Source organism: Bubalus kerabau, chromosome 9, assembly GCF_029407905.1.
Source record: "Bubalus kerabau isolate K-KA32 ecotype Philippines breed swamp buffalo chromosome 9, PCC_UOA_SB_1v2, whole genome shotgun sequence".
Lineage (NCBI taxonomy): Eukaryota > Metazoa > Chordata > Mammalia > Artiodactyla > Bovidae > Bubalus > Bubalus kerabau.
Window position 1 is genome coordinate 85,311,988 of NC_073632.1, and position 19,495 is coordinate 85,331,482.

General features: G+C 40.3%; 1 long non-coding RNA gene across 2 annotated transcripts in view; it reads left to right on the plus strand.

The window, feature by feature from the left end:
• The first annotated feature begins 508 nt into the window (after positions 1-508).
• LOC129620083 (uncharacterized) overlaps positions 509-19,495 on the plus strand; it is a 36,942-nt gene continuing 17,955 nt past the window's right edge. For both annotated transcript variants that reach the window (XR_008698365.1, XR_008698366.1), the window contains exons 1-2: positions 509-560; positions 9,676-9,767. This is a non-coding gene — a long non-coding RNA (uncharacterized LOC129620083). The remainder of the gene's footprint in view (positions 561-9,675; positions 9,768-19,495) is intronic.

Consider the following 19,495-nt stretch of genomic DNA (forward strand, 5'->3'; position numbering starts at 1 on the left):
ACTAAGATTTGATGAGATAAAACTCAAGCTAAAAATATCAAGAGAAAGATGTACTTTATTCAAAAACTTATCTAGCAGAAGAAAAATAGAACAGTGCTATATATAACTAAGGATACATCCATGCAGAAACAAAGGTAAAGCAAAGAAAGCACAGGAGAAATAAACCAATTATACTGCTGTGAGAATATACGTTAGACCACTTAGGAAGAGGAAAAAGATGGATATTATAGTTTTGGTGTTAAATCTTGGTAGCCCTTTGCAGTAATGGGAGACTAGGAAATACTTGACTTTTGGAGAATTAACTTTGATAAAATTAAAGTGTTTGATAAGCATTTAACTCTTAATGTTGACATTTTTAACCTTTAAAAATGAGGGAGACTATGCAAGAGGTAAATGTCAATATGGACATTCTGAGGGGCAATAATTATGAGGGAGTAACCAGAATCTTGGAGTTCAGACCACTGTGAAAGTCACCTGTGTCCCTTGTCCAGGGTTCTTCAAAATGAGGTTGCTGGACACAGCGGTACCCCACATTGTTATTGGTCTGCAGCAAGTTTAAAGTAAGTATCTGGAAACATTTACAGCAATTTTCATCTTCACAATGTTTTTACCTTTCAAAATTAAAGCCGATCCCTTGCTCTCTTCCATTGGAGGCCCACACACCACGTTTCTGGCAATGTGAATCCTCCACCCAACATAAATGAATGATGGAAGACTGTCTTTACCCTTACTGCAGTTAAGGATATGGGGCGAAGGTGCACTCGTATGGTGTTGAAGAAAGTGGACTGACCTCAGCAAGAGGGCAAGAGAGCTCACTGGGTGTGAGGTGGAATGTGTTATTACCGTGATGCAGAATCTATGGTAGTACAAGATCCCAGAGAGGGATGTGAAGGATGGAAAATACAGCCAGGTCCTGGCTAGTGGTCTAAATGACAAGCTCTGTGGAGACCTGGAGGGACTGAAGAAGATTTGGGCCCACAGAGGGCTATGTCACTTTGGGGACCTCGGGTCCAAGGTCAGCACCACACTAAGACCTCAGCTCACTGTGGCTGCACCGTGGGTGTGTCCAAGAAGAAAGAAACTTGTGGGCATTTGTCTGTTAATAAATTGTTTATACATTAAAAAAAAAATTGGATCCCTCAATTACAGATGCTCTGAGAAGCACTGTTCTAGTTTACAATAAAGTATAATTAAAAAAGTGTACCGCTCTTTGTCCTAAAAGGAATATAGCTTATTAAGAAAAAGAGTCTAAAGACAAAATGAAAGGGTGAGGGAATTTGAGTGTACAGTTGGGGATTATTCCAATGGGACAAATGAAGCAAATCATCTAAAAGTTCTCTTGATGAGAAAAAGGAGTGAAAACCTTTTATTGAGCACCTGTTTGCTATTGAACACTTTTATTTAGATTATCTTATTTAATCTTCTACTTTTAGATAAGTGATACTATTCCAGTTTTTATGGAAGGAGGCTTGAGGCTCAGTAACTTTAGTGGGTTGCTTCTGCATGCATGCGTGCTAAGTTGCTTCAGTTGTTTCTGACTCTTTGCAACCCCATGGACTGTAGCTCACAAATCTCCTCTGTCCATGGGGTTTCCTCTGAAGTGGGTTGCCAGTTCCTTCTCCAGGGGATCTTCCTGACCCAGGTATCGAACCTGGGTCTCCTGCATTGGAGACAGGTTCTTTACCATTTGAGCCACCAGGGAAGTTTATGTCTACACCTTAATCCCCAGGACCTGTGAATATTACCTTATATCACAAAGTATGATAAGTTAAGGATCTTGAGAGGAGGAGCTTATCCTAAATGGATACTAAATTCAATCACATGTACCTTTATAAGATGGACACATAGAGAAGATAAAGAGGCAACATCACCATGGAAGCAGAGAGAGGAGTGATGAAGGATGGCCTGGAGCCATTTGAAGTCGGAAGAAGCAAAGAATGGATTCTTCCCAGAGCCTTCAGAGCCTGTAGACACTTAATTTTGGTTTCTGGTCTCTGAAACTGTGAGAGGACAAATCTCTGATGGTCTAAGCCACCCACTTTGTGGTAATTTGTTATAACAACCTCAGAAACCTAATACAGTGACCTAAAGTAACTTCTCTTCCCTGGTGGCTCAGTGGTAAAGAATCCATCTGTTAATGCAGGAGATATGGGTTCCATCCCTGGGTTGGGAAGATACCGTGGAGAAGGAAATAGTAACCCACTCCAATATTCTTGCCTGGGAAATCCCATCGACAGAGGAGCTTGGCAGGCTATAGCCCATGAGGTCGCAAAGAGTTGGACACAACTTAGGGACTAAACAACAACAAAAACAAAGTAACTACCACAAAATGAAAAAAAAAATCTGATATTTAACCTCAAGCTAACTCTAAAGCCTTTTACTCTGATCTATCAAGCAGCCTTCCAGACTTTATAATGCCTAGATCAAATGATTAGGAATATATTGAAAGAATAGAGAGCATACAGAGAAATAAAGAGTGTAAGTTGTATTAGGTGGAAATCCTGATTCCTCTGTTCACTTTACTTGTCTTCTCAAATCCTCAGTTCCCTCAACTGAAAGCAAAACATCAAAACCAAATTAATCACACTATTCCCCTTCATGGATCACAGCCCTGTGATGAAGGGGCTTGGAAGGAAAGTTATGACAAACCTAGACAGTATATTAAAAAGCAAAGACATCACTTTGCCACCAATGGTCTGTCTAGTCAAAGCTATGGTTTTTCCAGTAGTCATGTATGGATGTGAGAGTTGGACCATAAAGAAGGCTGAATGTCGAAGAACTAATGTCTTCGAATTGTGGTGCTAGAGAAGACTCTTGAGAGTCCCTTGGACTTCAAGGAGATCAATCAATCAATCCTAAAGGATATCAACCCTGAATATTCATTGTAAGGACCGATGGTAAAGCTGAAGCTCCAATATTCTGGCCACCTGATGTGAAGACCTGAGGTACTGGAAAAGATCCTGATGCTGGGAAAGATTGAAGGCAGGCAGAGAAGGGGGCAACAGAGGATGAAATGGTTAAATAGCATTGCCAACTCAACTGACATCAATCTGAGCAGACTCTGGGAGATAGTGAAGGACAAGAAAGCCTGGTGTGCTGCAGTGCATGGGGGTCACAAGGAGCTGGACACGACTTAGCAACTGAGCAACAACAACCACGCTTTTGTGAGGTTTGAGTATAATGACATACATGTAAATTTCTTTGCTCAATACTAATTACCAAGACCTATTCTTTTCTCAAGAGAGTCTGAAGAGATGCTGTTGGCAGTGCTCTTTCTGTTCCCTCTGTTGCAGATGCAGTGGCACTGGGTTGCCCACCATCCTGCCACAGCAGATGGCAAGGTGAGCATCCTGCAGGCTCTGGATGCACAGTCCTAACATCATGTGCCGACAGGAGCGACAGAAAGCCCCTGAGCCTGTTGAGCAGTTTCTACTTGAAAGTAAACCTCAGCAGCTACCAGGCCGAAGCAAAACAGTTGTTTTTGGCATGTCTTTTTTTTTTTTTTTTTTTTTTTTCAGGATTCACATGGACAATACTAAATAACTCTATTCAACAGGCCAGCTCAGTTTTACTTGTTTACTTACACCCTGTCTTGTTCCAGAAAGGATTTAAGGTGGATTACCTATTAATACCACACAAGATAAAATAAGTGAAAATAAGTGGTGAGGAAAATAGGACAACAGGAAAACGAGACTCAGAAAAATAAGTGAAAGCAGGAATGACTTAGACTTACTGTGTTCTGTGAGGAGTTTTCCTTCACCAGCAGTGGCCATGGGTGTGTCTCTAAGCTTTCTTTATGTTAACACAAAAAAGGGCTCTAAAGCAAGGTCCCCAGCAACATCCTCTTTAGGATGTAATTTGAGTCTGCCCAGAGCAATGGCTATGGGAAATCAAGGCCCTAAAGATTTTGACACTGGGCGTAACAATCATCATTTCAACCTGGATTAAAAAAATAATCAGTATAGTATCAGTGAAATTTGTGTCTTTGAGGAACATAGCTTCCTGATGTCCTGTCTAATGTAAACTAGCTATAAAGTTTATATTAAAATACATTAACTAATTTAAAAAAAAGATGGAGAAAGCAAACACAAAATGTATATGTGCAGAACTGTTGACTCACTGGACAGGATGGATGATTAACTATGAATTAGGGAAACAAAAAAATGACTGGTTTTAGAACCATTCATCTGTAACCCTACTTTCTAGAGCTGATCAAGGCAAGCTTGATCTGTAGCCTTCTCTGTTCATGGTAATAAACTGTGTCTGTTTACAAGACAACGGGGGGAAATGCATTCAGCGTGTAGAAAAGTATCATTAAATTATTAAGATTCAAATTAAAAGGCAAAGAGCAGTTGGAGCACATGTCTCTATTTTTACTTCACTGAAATCACTATTAAAGATGCATTCAGCTAGATTTTGGGGAGTGAATTGTGTATCTAATTTACGGGATGGGCAGGGGGAGCCCTTCATGATGATGTGATGCTTAAAAGAGTTTATAAGGGTTAGACTAAGGTATTTTATAGTGAAAATTGATGGTGGATAAGTAACTATGGCCCTTGTCCCCCTTTAAACCTGAGTTACTCTCTCTGCTCTCTGGCAGAAGCTGGTAAATTTTTTCTCTAAAGGGCTAGATGGTAACTATTTTAGGCTTTGTGGGCCTTCTGTTTCCTGCCATGACTGTCCAACTCTGTAATTGCAGTGCAGAATCAGCCATAGACAACCAGTAAGTTAATGGGTGTAGCTGCGTTCCATTAAAACTTTATTTAACAAAGGCACGTGGCAGGGGAAGTAGCCCCTGAGCTGTAGTTTGCCAAATCCTGCTCTACAACCATGGCGTTTAAGTCCTTGTTCAAAGTTTTCACTGTGTTCTGAACTGTTTTCTGAAAGAAAAGTTTGGTTTGACACCTGCTTCCCTGAAGATGACAGGAAGGTCCTCCTCTTAGACAAGACCGAAATTTTCTTTCTTTTTTTTGTTTTGAACCTTTAATTTTGTATAGATGTTGCTTGGTGGATTAGGGTTAGGATTCGGCACTCTCACCGCTGTGACACGGGTTTGATTTCTGGTCAGGGAAGTCTTCTTCCTCGCCCACTGCCACCTACCAACCTCCCCAGCACAACAATACCACCCTTTATAGCCTCCCAGTGGCACAAACCCACCCCCCAACACAGGAGAACTAAGAGATGTGGGTTTGATCCCTGGGTCGGGAAGATCCCCTGAGGAGGGAATGGCAACCCACTCCAGTATTCTTGCCTGGAGAACCCCGTGGACAGAGGAGCCAAAGCAACTTAGCATGCACATCATATCAGATCAGTTCAGTTCAGTTGCTCAGTCGTGTCCGCCTCTTTGTGACCCCATGAATCGCAGCACACCAGGCCTCCCTGTCCATCACCATCTCCTAGAGTTCACTCAAACTCATGTCCATCGAGACGGTGATGCCATCCAGCCATCTCATCCTCTGTTGTCCCGTTCTCCTCCTGCCCCCAATCCCTCCCAGCATCAGAATCTTTTCCAATGAGTCAACTCTTCACATGAGGTGGCCAAAGTACTGGAGTTTCAGCTTTAGCATCATTCCTTCCAAAGAAATCCCAGGGCTGATCTCCTTCAGAATGGACTGGTTGGATCTCCTTGCAGTCCAAGGGACTCTCAAGAGTCTTCTCCAACACCACAGTTCAGAAGCATCAATTCTTTGGCACTCAGCTTTCTTCACAGTCCAACTCTCACATCCATACATGACTACTGGAAAAACCATAGCCTTGACTAGACGGACCTTTGTTGGCAAAGTAATGTCTCTGTTTTTCAATATGCTATCTGGGTTGGTCATAACTTATCTTCCAAGGAGTAAGCGTCTTTTAATTTCATGGCTGCAATCACCATCTGCAGTGATTTTGGAGCCCCCCAAAATAAAGTCTGACACTGTTTCCACTGTTTCCCCATCTATTTCCCATGAAATGATGGGGCCAGATGCCATGATCTTTGTTTTCTGAATGTTGAGCTTTAAGCCAACTTTCTGACTCTCCTCTTTCACTTTCATCAAGAGGGTTTTTAGTTCCTCTTCACTTTCTGCCATAAGGGTGGTGTCATCTGCATATCTGAGGTTATTGATATTTCTCCCGGTAATCTTGATTCCAGCTTGTGCTTCTTCCAGCCCAGTGTTTCTCATGATGTACTCTACATAGAAGTTAAATAAGCAGGGTGATAATATACAGCCTTGACGTACTCCTTTTCCTATTTGGAACCAGTCTGTTGTTCCATTTCCAGTTCTAACTGTTGCTTCCTGACCTGTATATAGGTTTCTCAAGGGGCAGGTCAGGTAGTCTGGTATTCCCATCTCTTTCAGAATTTTCCACAGCTTATTGTGATCCACACAAAGGCTTTGGCATAGTCAATAAAGCAGAAATAGATGTTTTTCTGGAACTCTCTTGCTTTTTCCATGATCCAGCAGATGTTGGCAATTTGATCTCTGGTTCCTCTGCCTTTTCTAAAACCAGCTTGAACATCTGGAAGTTCACGGTTCATGTATTGCTGAAGCCTGGCTTGAAGAATTTTAAGCATTACTTTACTAGCGTGTGAGATGAGTGCAATTGTGCGGTAGTTTGAGCATTCTTTGACATTGCCTTTCTTTGGGCTTGGAATGAAAACTGACCTTTTCCAGTCCTGTGGCCACTGCTGAGTTTTCCAAATTTGCTGGCATATCGAGTGCAGCACTTTCACAGCATCATCTTTCAGGATTTGGAATAGCTCAACTGGAATTCCATCACCTCCACTAGCTTTGTTTGTAGTGATGCTTTCTAAGGCCCACTTGACTTCATGTTCCAGGATGTCTGGCTCTAGGTTAGTGATCATACCATCATGATTATCTTGGTCATGAAGATCGTTTTTGTACCATTCTTCTGTGTATTCTTGCCACCTTTTCTTAATATCTTCTGCTTCTGTTAGGTCCATACCATTTCTGTCCTTTATCGAGCCCATCTTTGCATGAAATGTTCCCTTGGTATCTCTGATTTTCGTGAAGAGATCTCTAGTCTTTCCTATTCTGTTGTTTTCCTCTATTTCTTTGCATTGATCACTGAGGAAGGCTTTCTTATCTCTTCTTGCTATTCTTTGGAACTCTGCATTCAGATGCTTGTATCTTTCCTTTTCTCCTTTGCTTTTCACTTCTCTTCTTTTCACAGCTATTTGTAAGGCCTCCCCAGACAGCCATTTTGCTTTCTTGCATTTCTTTTCCATGGGGATGGTCTTGATCCCTGTTTCCTGTACAATGTCACGAACCTCATTCCATAGCTCATCAGGCACTCTATCAGATCTAGTCCCTTAAATCTATTTCTCATTTCCACTGTATAATCATAAGGGATTAGATTCAGGTCATACCTGAATGGTCTAGTGGTTTTCCCTACTTTCTTGCACATAGCTGATTAAAAATATTGCAAAAGTTTCAGGTGAGCAGGGAAAGTGCTCAGCCATACATCTATGTTTATCCATTCTCTCCCAAACTCCCCTCCCATCCAGGCTACCACATAACATTGAGCAGAGTTCCCTGTTCTAGACAGTAGGTCCTTGTTGGTTATCTATTTTAAATATAGCAGTGTGTACATGTCCATCCCAAACTCCCTGTTCCTTCCCCCATGTAATCATAATTAAAGTCTGTGAGTCTCTTTCTGTTTTGTAAGTAAGTTCATTTGTATTGCTTCTTTTTAGATTCCACATTTAAGGGATGTAGTACGACATTTCTCCTTCTCTGAAGAAGACCTTCATTTTCGAAATAAATCATTGCCACCTGTATACCAGTTTTCTAAAGCATGGAGCACTCCAAACTATATTCTCAGCCTCCAGCCTAGCTTCCACCTTTATGTCTCAGAGCCTAGTCACGTGTCAAGGTCTGGCTGAAACACAGATAAATGAGATAACTTAATAGACACAGTTATAATTCATGACTCTTGATTTTAAAAAGTTCAGCCTTGCCTCAAGCTGGCTTATAAGAACACGAACATTTGTACATGTACACCGTTACCTTCTTTTTTCTCGGGGACTCTCATGGAATGAGACTTGGATACTGCTCCTTCATCTTTTATTAAGGATTTTATACACATGTGATCATTTGGAGAACGTTATTTCCTCCTTTGTAAAATTGCTGGTGAAGACACTTTTCACTAGATTGTTTTGTGTTCTTCATGTACCACTTAGTAGTCCCTCTTAGAGTTTAGAGGGATGACAGAAGTGTCTCTCTTGTTATGCTTCCTGTTATTAACCAGACAGTGCAGTATAACTCCTCCTATACCACCTTTTGTCCTATTTTTTAGCTCTGTTTCCAAAATACAAAGCTAAGTACATGCTCCATGGCACAGATTATACATAGTTGAGGTCTCATCTATCTGTCCCTTTTGATTCTTGGTCTGTTCATCTTTTTTTTTTTTTTTGGTGGGAGTCTGATTGTCTTTGTATCTTAAAATAGATTACCATAGAAGTATTGTATAAATAACAAATAAATAAAGTTTAGGCTTGTTAAAAATGTTAAAGACCACAAAAGGACATTTTCAACTGTGTTTGAAACTAGAAAAACAAGGAAGTGATCACCAAGCTGCCTGGGGCAGATGGTGTAATGATAACAGATAACAAAACTATTAAATTTATATTTTGCTTTCAAATTCTGCTGCAAAGAAAGTGATCTCTAGACTGGAAGGATAAGAACAAATAATACCTTGAATTATTTTTTTGAGTTTCTTGTTTTCTTGGAATTTATTTAAAAAAAATTTTTTTTTTTTTTTGCACCTTGTCACATTGTATTTTCATCCTAGGAAGTAGTCATAGTAGTTATTATTATCCTACTTTACTGAGGAGGAAATTGTGACTCAGTGTTAAATGACTTGTGCACATTCACAAACAATGCAAAGAGGGAGCTGACTGCAACTTTGTGTAATAAGTGGACAGTACGGCAAAACCTGGTCATGTTAAATAAGTTCTGATTGCCAGCACTGGATGCCGGTTTTGCCAGCCTACTGAGAAAATTGGGGTGTGAGGCAAATAGGAGACGCTTAAAAGATTTTTTTTTTTTTTAGTATGAGCTGAGCATTAATCTTAGTAATTCCTGAGGTATTGCAAAGACCAAAAGATAAATGAATAAAGGAAATGTCGGTCCATTTTTCAAAAAGAGGGAGAGATTCCACAATCCATAAACGGGTCAAGTATTCTCAGAGGTGATTCCAGAAAGAGTCAAGAATGGATTTTCAAGTTGATGGTTTGTGAGTATTAACAAAGGAATGTAGTGGTTACTAGGAGTGAATGTAGGTTTATAAGGAATACCATTTTATGCTTGCTTTATTTATTTTTTACTTTTGAAACAGAGCTACTATGAGATCGGAGGATTGATTAGGAAAATTTAATTTTCACAATATCATAAAAATAGCAACCACTTGTTGAAATCTAGCCATATGCCAGGTCCTGTCGCCTTATTTCATTTAGTCCCGCTTGTGCTTAGTTGCTCAGCCGTGTCTGACTCTGCAGCACTGGACTGTAGCCCGCCAGGCTCCTCTGTCCGTGGGGATTCCCTAGGCAAGAATACTGGAATGGGTAACCATTCCTTCTCCAGGGGATCTTCTGGACCCAGAGATTGAACTGAGTTTCATTTAGTTCCACAGTGGTCCTAATATGTAGCTATCTTGCTGTCTCCCTTATTTCAGGAAAGACAGAAGTTCAGTGAGAGCAAGTAATTAGTCACATTGCTAGCGAGTGATTGAGCTGAAGTCAAAGGCAGATGTCAAAGCCGTTGGTGGTAAGTAACTACAGTATCATGTTTTGTTGACACACAGCTGGGCTCATGAGATTTTTAAGGTGAAGGTGAACTAAGCATGTGCAGGTTGGGTCATCATATCTTTACATCATATATTTACAACAGGTTGAAAATAAATCTAAAGCATGTTGATTAAGTAGTTTGGTCTTAGTCTGCTTAACATTTGAATCCATAAGCTGGATAAAGACATAGAAAACATACTTATCCCTTCTGCAGTGGGCAAATCAAGAAGAAAAGACAATCTTATCACTGCTATTAACTAACACTTGTATGAGGTGTTTCATTTTACAAAATGCTTTCACTTAGCTTGTCACATTTGATTCTCTCTCACTATTCTATAAAAAAGACATTACTAGCTCCCAAATACTCCTTGCACCCTCTCCTTTTTTTTTTTAACAGAGAGCTGAAATGAGGTTCAGGGAAATCAAATGACTCAATCAGAGTCGTGGTGAATAATCTGGGGACTTCTGTTTTCTGTCACACTGCAACAGATATGGAGTCATGCTTAGAAATAATATCAAGATATGCAAATATGAGATCAAAATCATTAAGATGAAATATTGATAAATATGGAGTCCAATACTGAGGGAAAAAGTGTGTTTCATTGAATGCTTAATGTTAGCGAACACTTCACATTGATTGCTAATACTACTAATTTAATCTTAGCCTGGATTAATGGGAACCTAATGTCTACGTCGGGCTTCCCTGGTGGCTCAGAGGTTAAAGCATCTGCCCGCAATGCGGGAGACCCGGGTTCGATCCCTGGGATGGGAAGATCCCCTGGAGAAGGAAATGGCGACCCACTCCAGTGCTCTTGCCTGGAGAATCCCATGGACAGAGGAGCCTGGTGGGCTACAGTCCACGGGGTCACAAAGAGTCGGACATGACTGAGCAACTTCACTTTCACTTGCAGTGTCTACATCACAATAAGCAATGTTTCCACCGGATATGTAACTTTTCAAAACATACATCAGACCGTATTTCCTCAGCCTGATATTTATTAAAAACTCAGACTAAGGAAACTCTGTGTTTGTGTGCGTTGTCACTCAGTTGTGTCTGACTCTGCAACCCTATGGACTATATCCCACCAGGCTCCTCTGTCTATGGGGATTCTCCAGGCAAGAATACTGGAATGGGTTGCCATGCCCTCCTCCAGGGGATCTTCCTGACCCAGGAATCAAACCCATGTCTCCTGTGTCTCCTGCATTGCAGGCAGATTCTTTACCTGCTGAGCCATCAGGGAAGCCCAAATAGACTGTACCTAAAGGCCAAGAAATACTTCAGAGACCATGGGCTACATTTGAAGGTGGAAGCGAATGAGGAAATGCATAAAAATTCTAGTTTGTTTCAAAGCTTTATCACATGGAAGAGGAACAATTGAGATTTGTTCCGTGTTGGTTGGTTTCCAGTAAGTGTTGGCGTATAAAAGTGTAAGTGCCACACAGCAAGATTTTGGCTCAACCTTAAAAAAGCCTAATTCTACCAATGGAGCAGTTCTTGAGGAAATGAGCATTATTTTCAGTTTTTAAAATTTAATTAATTTAAATGAAAAAGAAAGCCAAAAACAATTCACCCATTTTTCCCATTTCCCACAGCTTACCTTGGCAACTATCAGTCTATCTTTCTCCGTATCTGCGAACTTGCTTTTTGGTACTTATTTGGCTTTTTAGATTCCATCTATAAGAGAAATTGTATGATGTTTGTCTTTATCTGTATTGGCTTATTCTACCTAGCATAATACCCTCAAAGTTCATCCATGTTGTCACAAATGGCAAGATTTCTTTTTTTTTAATATATATTTTTAAATTTATTTAATTGGAGGCTAATTACTTTACAATATTGTATTGGTTTTGCCATACATCAACATGAATCTGCCACGGGTGTACACGTGCTCCCCATCCTGAACCCCCCTCCCACCTCCCTCCGATAAGAAAGCTGTGGTACATATACACAATGGAGTATTACTCAGCCATTAAAAAGAAGACATTTGAATCAGTTCTAATGAGGTGGATGAAACTGGAGCCTATTGTACAGAGTGAAGTAAGCCAGAAAGATTTCTTTTTAATGAGTAAATAATATTCTATTGGCTGAGTATATCACAATTTCTTTATTCATTTATCCATTGATGGACACTTGGGTTGTTTCCATATCCTGGCTATGGTAAATAATACTACAGTTAACATGGGGGTGTATATATCTTTCCTTCCAAATTAATGTTTTTATTTTCTTCAACTAAATAACTATAAGTAGAATTGCTGGGTCATATGGTAGTTTTATTTTTAATTTTTTTGAGGAATATCCATAATGTTTTCCATAGTAGCTGCATCAATTTATATTCCCACCAGTAGTGCATAAAGCATTCTCTTCTCTCCATATTTTCATTAATAATTATTATATCTAATATTTTGATTAAAACCATTTTACTGGGTGTGAGGTGACATCTTATTTTGAGTTTGATTTGTATTTTCCCAGTGATTAAAGATGTAGAACATCTTTTCATGTACCTGTTGGCCCTCTGTGTGATTTCTTTGGAAAAATATCTATTCAGATCTTCCGAACAGTTTTTAGTTGAATTGTTTGCTTTGTTATATTTGCTATTAAGTAAATGAGTTCTTTATATATTTTGGATATTAACCCTTTATTAGATGTATGATTCGCAAATATTTTTTTCCATTCCTTAGGTTGTTTTTTTCATTCTGTTGGTGGTTTTCTTAGCTGTGCAGAAGCTTTTAGCTTGATCTAGCCTGACTTTTTAATTTTTGCTTTTATTGCTTTGCTTTTAGTGTCAAATTAAAAAAAAAAAAAAAACATTGCCAAGACCTATGTCAAGGAGCCTTTTGCCTGTGTTTTTACTCAAGAATTTTATGGTTTCAGGTCTTGCATTTAGGTTTTTAAACCATTTCAAGTTAACTTTTGTGATTGGAGTAAGATAGTGGTAAAAAATTTTCATTCTTTTTCATATGGCTGTCCTATTTTTCCAGCATCATTTATTTAAGAGACTCTCCTTTCCCTGTTGTTTATTCTTGGCTCTTTTTCTGTAAACTAATTGACCATATATGTGTGGGTTTTTTTCTGGGATCTTTGTTCCATTGATCTATGTGTCTGTTTTTATACCAATATCACATTGTTTTATGTAGATGTTTGGTTGAATTTTGTTATAAAATATAAAAATACCTCAATGATAAATGATATTCTCTATCCCTTCTCCTAATTCTCTCTCTCTCTCTCTCTCTCTCTCTCTCTCACACACACACACACACACACAGTGTCTCCTCTTTTCAATATTTAGTGTCTTGGTAGCAGGGATTTTGTTTTGTTCTTGCTTTTCATGAATTGAATTTTTTCCTCTCGAAAGATATATGTTGACATCTAAACTCCAGTATCTCAGAATGTGATCTTATTTGAAAATAAGGCTGCTGCTGCTGCTAAGTCGCTTCAGTCATGTCCGACTCTGTGCGACCGCATAGATGGCAGCCCACCAGGCTCCCCCGTCCCTGGGATTCTCCAGGCAAGAAGAATACTAAAGTGGTTAGCCTTTGCCTTCCCCAGGAGATCTTCGCGACCCAGGAATCAGACTGGGGTCTCCTGCATTGCAGGTAGATTCTTTACCAACTGAACTATCAGGGAAGTCCATACCAAAGTAGGGTAAATCCTAATCAAATATGACTCATAATACTGAAGTAGGGTGAATCATAATCCAGTATGACTAGTAAAAGGGGAAATTTGGACAGGGAGAGTGCCACATGAAGATGAAGGCAGAGATCTGGGTGATGCTTCTACAAGCCAAGGACTGCCAAACATTTAAACCATCAGAAGTCAGGAGAAAGGCATAAACAGTTTCTTCCTCAAAGCTCTGAGATGGAGCCAATACTGTTGACACATTGAACTTGGACTTCTAACCTCCAAAACTGTAAGACAATACATATCTGTTGTTTCAGCCACTCCGTTCATGGTATTTTGTTATGGCAGCCCTAGTAAACTAATAATCTGCTGTATCCCTGTGTCTAGAACTGTGACTAGATAGAGGATGCATTCAATGAATAATTTTTGAGAGAATGTTGAATGAATAAATAAATGGATGAATGAATGAATATATATTACCTCAGGAAAGTCATTTATTGTTTCCAGTCCTCAGTGTTGTCATTTGTAAAATGACATCCACGGCAGTGTAGAAGATTTATTCAGTTCTCATCTATTCTCCTGCATTCATAAAAAGAACTCTTATGACAGAAAAATTGATCATATATTAGAAGTTATCAAGAAAGCTTATTTAATCAGAATCTCTATTAAAAAATACAGGCAGACATGGGTTTCAAGGATGATTGAAATTTTAATTTGACCTGAGGCAAAAGTCTGAAATGAATAATTTCCTGAGTTTGCTTTCAGATTGTGATTCTGTGTGTTTTTCCTTGACAAATTTATCTATTTATAGAAATCAGGTCAGTGAGACTGTGTGAGTTATAGGCAAAGCGATTTCATTGCACTCCAGGCTCAACTCTGTTTCAGAATAGAATCTTCCTTACTGTGGAATTGAGCCATCAGCAAAGAAATGGTACAAGAATTGAATTAGGGCTGAATGCAGAAAATTGTCTTTGTGGTCGAGAAGTTTGGATGTGTCATTACCTGAGATGATATTAAATGTAGCCATATGCCTTCAAATAATAAGCTTTGAAGAAGGAGCTGGATGAACAGACAGTGAACAGAACTCAGAGGATGATGTGGCTGTGAGGAGATTTATTAGTCTGGGTGTTAGCTGGAAAGCCCCTGCTAGCCAGAATGAGCTTATGTTTTCAGTTCTCCAAGACTGGCCTAGGTGGGCTCTCTGGGGCTGATCTGCAGGGGTAATTTTTCCAGAAAATGAGTCCCTTGGACAGAGCCTTGGTTCTGTCCTTTTCAGATCCTTTACCTTTCAGTACTCCTGCAGAACCCTATTCTCTCTCTTTCTCTTGGTCTCTGTCTTTCTCTCTCTCTCTCTCAGCGTTCAGAACCTTGGATTCCTCCTATGTGGAACTTTTACAAGTGTCCTATCATTGACAAGGGCTTCCCTGGCGGCTCAGCTGGTAAAGAATTTGCCTGCCATTGCAGGAGATGCAAGAGACACAGGTTCGATCCCTGGGTGGGGAAGATCCCCTGCAGAAGGAAACCTGGAGAAGAAAATGTCAACCCATTCCAGTATTCTTGCCTGGAAAATCCCACGGACAGAGGAGCCTGGTGGGCTATTGTCCGTGGGGTTGCAAAGAGTCAGACAGGACTGAGGACTTACTCACTGAGACTATCATGGAAAGTTACCATCCTCCATGTGTGTGCTCAGTTGTGTCCTACTTTTTATGATCCCGTGGCCTGTTGCCTGCCAGGCTCCTCTGTCCATGGGATTTTCCAAGCAAGAATACTGCAGTGGGTTACCATTTCCTACTCCAGGGGATTCTCCCAACCCATGGGTGGAACCTGCAACCCAGGAGTGGAACCCACATCTCTTGCAATTTCTGCATTTCCTGCATTGACAGGTGGGTTCTTTACCACTCGCAACCTGGAAAGCCCCTTCTTTTTCTTTCTACTCTTCAGAAACTCATATTTCCTGAGATGGATCTTTACTCCCATAAAAGACATTGACACCTTGGCATGCAGAACTCTTTAAGGTTTATAGGGGATGGGTGACAAGGGCCAAAAAGATTCCTCTTCTCTTGTTAGTGGTCTGCTGCACCCTATGGGAAAAAAAATTCTGGCTTCACTAACTCTTGGGTTCTTTTAGGTATGCACAGCAGTGTTAAATATATGAAATGAAAATCAGCAAGGAGCAGAACAGGGCTTTTACTTTCCTACCCCTACCCCAGTTTTGCAAATGGGTCAGTAAAAATAGTGTCCTTGATATGGGCAAGGGTGTAAATTCGTACAGTGAAAACTCAGAGGGAAAACAAATCTCAAGAACAGAAGCTATATTTCAAGTGTTTGGATTATAGCGAGCAGTTAGAGAAGAAATCTTAAATGTCATCTAATTTAGCTCACTTATTTTACAGATTAGGAAAGAGAAAGCTCTGAGCAAGAGATCTGCTGACTAGCAGACCCTGTATTCTTCATGGACTTCTGTATTTTTGTATCTTTTGGATTTTTGTTTGTGTGTTTGTTATTCTTCCTTGCATTATCTCTACCTAGTCTAGGGATAAAAAGTTCATAAAATAATAGAGTGGGTGAATCAACCAAGATCATAGAGATAGCAAAGTGAAAGAACTTGGATGGGACCCCAAGTACCCTGGTTTTCAGTTCTTTGCTCTGTGATTTGAGCATTAAAGCAAATCAAGGCTGAGAGAGGATTTGAATTTGTGGTCCCTAGATCCTTGGTTAAAATAGGCTGCTCTCTATACTGTAGTCTCATGTTTACTATCATTCCCTATGGCAATGGTCCTAAGTTTCTTTTGGAGAATAGAGCAACAGTCCTCATTTAAGAGTCTGAATATCAAGGATCCTCTTCTCAGAGAAAGATGTACACATGGATATCAGTTGATTACATAATCAATGACACACCCCTTCACTACAAACATGTTCAATATATTAATGCTAACTCATGTCTACTGAGTGTTTTCTATGTTCCAGGCATTGTTCTGAGGACTTTACACATGCTGCATCATTTAATTTCTGCAGTGCTTTAAGGCAGGTTCCATTCTTATTTCTGTTTTACAGAAGAAAAAAAAGACATTTACACAACATCTTATTTAACACTATTTAAAAAATACGGATGATGCCAGGTGCTAAGGATACAATCATGAAAAAAAAAATGGGCACAATGCTTGCCCCCGTCAAGCTTAGAATCCAGTTGAAGCAGGCTGGTTGCATGTTTACAGAGAAATGTGCCATGAAGCAAATAGACACGGGCAAGTGTGTCAGGCAGTGATAATAACACATTCAAGTGGAGTGTTGGAGGAATCTAGAGGAGGAAGTTACGCTTGGATCACAAAGAGAAATAGGTGTTAGGTGCACTTAATGAGGGGCTGCATATGTGTCAGACCCAGTGAATATAGGAAAAAAATTTTGGGGTACAATCCCTTGCTAGAGGTCAATTCCAAAGTACATGTCTCAAACCCAAACCAGGTCCATCTGCCTCCAAAGTTAGCCTTTGCTCCATCATTGAAACAGTTGAGTTCTTCTAAGTACAATGACTCTTGGTGTTATTTTATAATATCCTGTCCTGGTCTCCTCCATGCTTGTGAGATACACTTTCCTAAAGTGCCCAAGTGCTTCTTGGACCGTCTATGGTGAAGGTCCTAGTGTTAAAATTTTCAGTCTGTTACACCATGTTCTGATACTTTTATCATTATTTTCTGCTGAGGATCAACTGCTTCCCCAAAGTGTTGGCCCCCAAGCTTGTCCCCATGTCTGGATGGACTCTAAGTAGGAACACAGAGAATCTTGTGTAATTATGGCTTCATGTCCGATCATTTTCTGCCTCATCCTAAATATTGAGGGATTATGCATCTAGACTGGTGCCTTAATATGGTGAAAAAAAAACTCTATTTCTAAAAAGTTACCTAAAAGTGCTTCAAGCTCTCCCTGTTGCCCCCACATCTGCAAAGCCCTGCCCCAAACAATTGGGGCTTTATTTCTTCTTTCCAGCTTGCTGACACACATGATTCCCAGGCCCAGGGCTGGAGCCCTGCCCAGAGTGACAAGGGTAGGTACCCGGGCCATATATGACTTGCAGTCTGTCGTCCAGCTGATGCACTTGGCATGCCATTGATAGCAAGTATGCCACACACAACAAACAGAAACACAGTACTAATTTCAAGGTCTGTTAGAGACACAAGGCAGTAGAAATATTGGTTGTAGAAATGGTAGGAATTGGCAGGTAAAGAAGTCCTCTTCTGAAAGCTTCTAGGGGATGTCAGCAAGCACTGGGAAATAAATGCTCTTTACAATCATGAAACTGTACTTGACAATGGACTTTTGAAGGAGCCCAGTGTGGGACTAAAGTGGACGATATGTGACCATGTTTTTTTGCCCCTCATCAGCCTGAACGACTGATCGGGTCAGGCTGAGAACAGGCGTTTGTGCATGAATATAAAAGCTATCGGAATGCAGAGTGCTTCCAACTACTATATTAGTAACGTTCAACAATTTTCACTCCTGGACATGATGTAATTAATTTTTGAATTAGGAAAGCAAGATGGTCTGTGGTCTGATATTTTCATTTGAAAGCAAGTGGGAAGACAAAAGCAAACAGGCTTTTTGGCTCTGAGGGAATGAATGACCTTCCACATAAGGAATTTAAACCAGAGCTTTCGCCTTCAGAGGGGACTGGGGCTGGAGAACATTTCTGAAGCAGAAATTTAAGGTGGAGGCATGGTTGTGGGTTACAGGCTATCCTCGCCTCCCCAGCATGTGTGCCCTTCACCATTACACATGCTCCTCTCAAGGGTTCTGATGGCCCTGAGCCCCTTTTGAAGGTAAAAACATTATTGCTAACAGTTTTTTAAAACATAGGGCTGGCATGCCAGCACATGCTCGAATGCTGTCATAGTTACATATAAAGTTAAAAAGAGGCCCCTTTCCCCATGCCTGACTCATACTCCATGCATCATATAACCAGTGTTTGGAAAGGCTATGCTCAGGGCAGTTGGATATATTGATATTTTGTCCAGTTGTGGGAGTGATATAAACAGGTGATCTAGAAGAGGGTAGGAGTATAAAAATGGAGGGTGCATGTTGGGGGGAGGGTCATGAATCTAAGATGGAAGGAAAGTTTGTCATGCTGCTGCTGCTAAGTCGCTCCAGTCGTGTCCGACTCTGTGCGACCCCATAGATGGCAGCCCAGCAGGCTCCCCCGTCCCTGGGATTCTCCAGGCAAGAACACTTCCTGACTATTCCTTCAGACATTTAAGATAACAGAACCATGGTATTTTTTAGGTAGACTGCTTCCTCTTCATTTGTTTGGTTTTGTGGATGTTTACCATGTTCCTGCATCTGTTGCGTGTTTCTCTGTCTTTTCATTTTGTTTAATTTACAGTGTTTGGGGTCTCCTGTCTGCAGACTGGAAGGTTGTAGTTCCTCTTAATTGCAGGTCCCCCATGGGTGAGGTTGGACCAGTGCCTTGTGAAGGTTTCCTGACTGGGGGGCACTTGTGCCTGTGCTCTGGTGGATAGAGCTGGATCTTGTCTCTCTGAAGGGCTGTGCCATGTTCAGTGGTGTGTTTTAGGGTGTCTATGGGCTTGGAATGTTTGGGCAGCCTTTAGAACCATTGTATGTTAAAGATGGAAGAGACACTAGAAATCTGAAATGAAAACTCAGAGGTTATTCACTGCCAGTGCAAAATCCTACAGCAAGGGAGAAGCTAGCTTTCAAACACCCTCTGTATAGCACAGACCCCATTTAGGACCACAAAACCCATTTGAGAATGTGATAAAGCCTGCAGACACTTTCTCCTGAAAAAACAAAACTGCACTTAATATTTCCTGTATAGTTTCAAAGGAATTATAGACTCCTTATGTTCATCAATGAACCTGAGGATCTGATAAATTTTTTGTTATACTAAGGTTATCAACCAAGCATACAAATAATGTACAGACTGTTTTAAGTCCCTCCTTTCTATTTATTGGCTATTTGAGTACAAGTAAGAAGGAAATATTTCTAGGCCTCAGTTTCCTGATATATGAAATATGTATAATAATGGTACCTATTCCTAGGTTATCTTGAAGATGAAATGCCATAATGAGTTTAAGGAA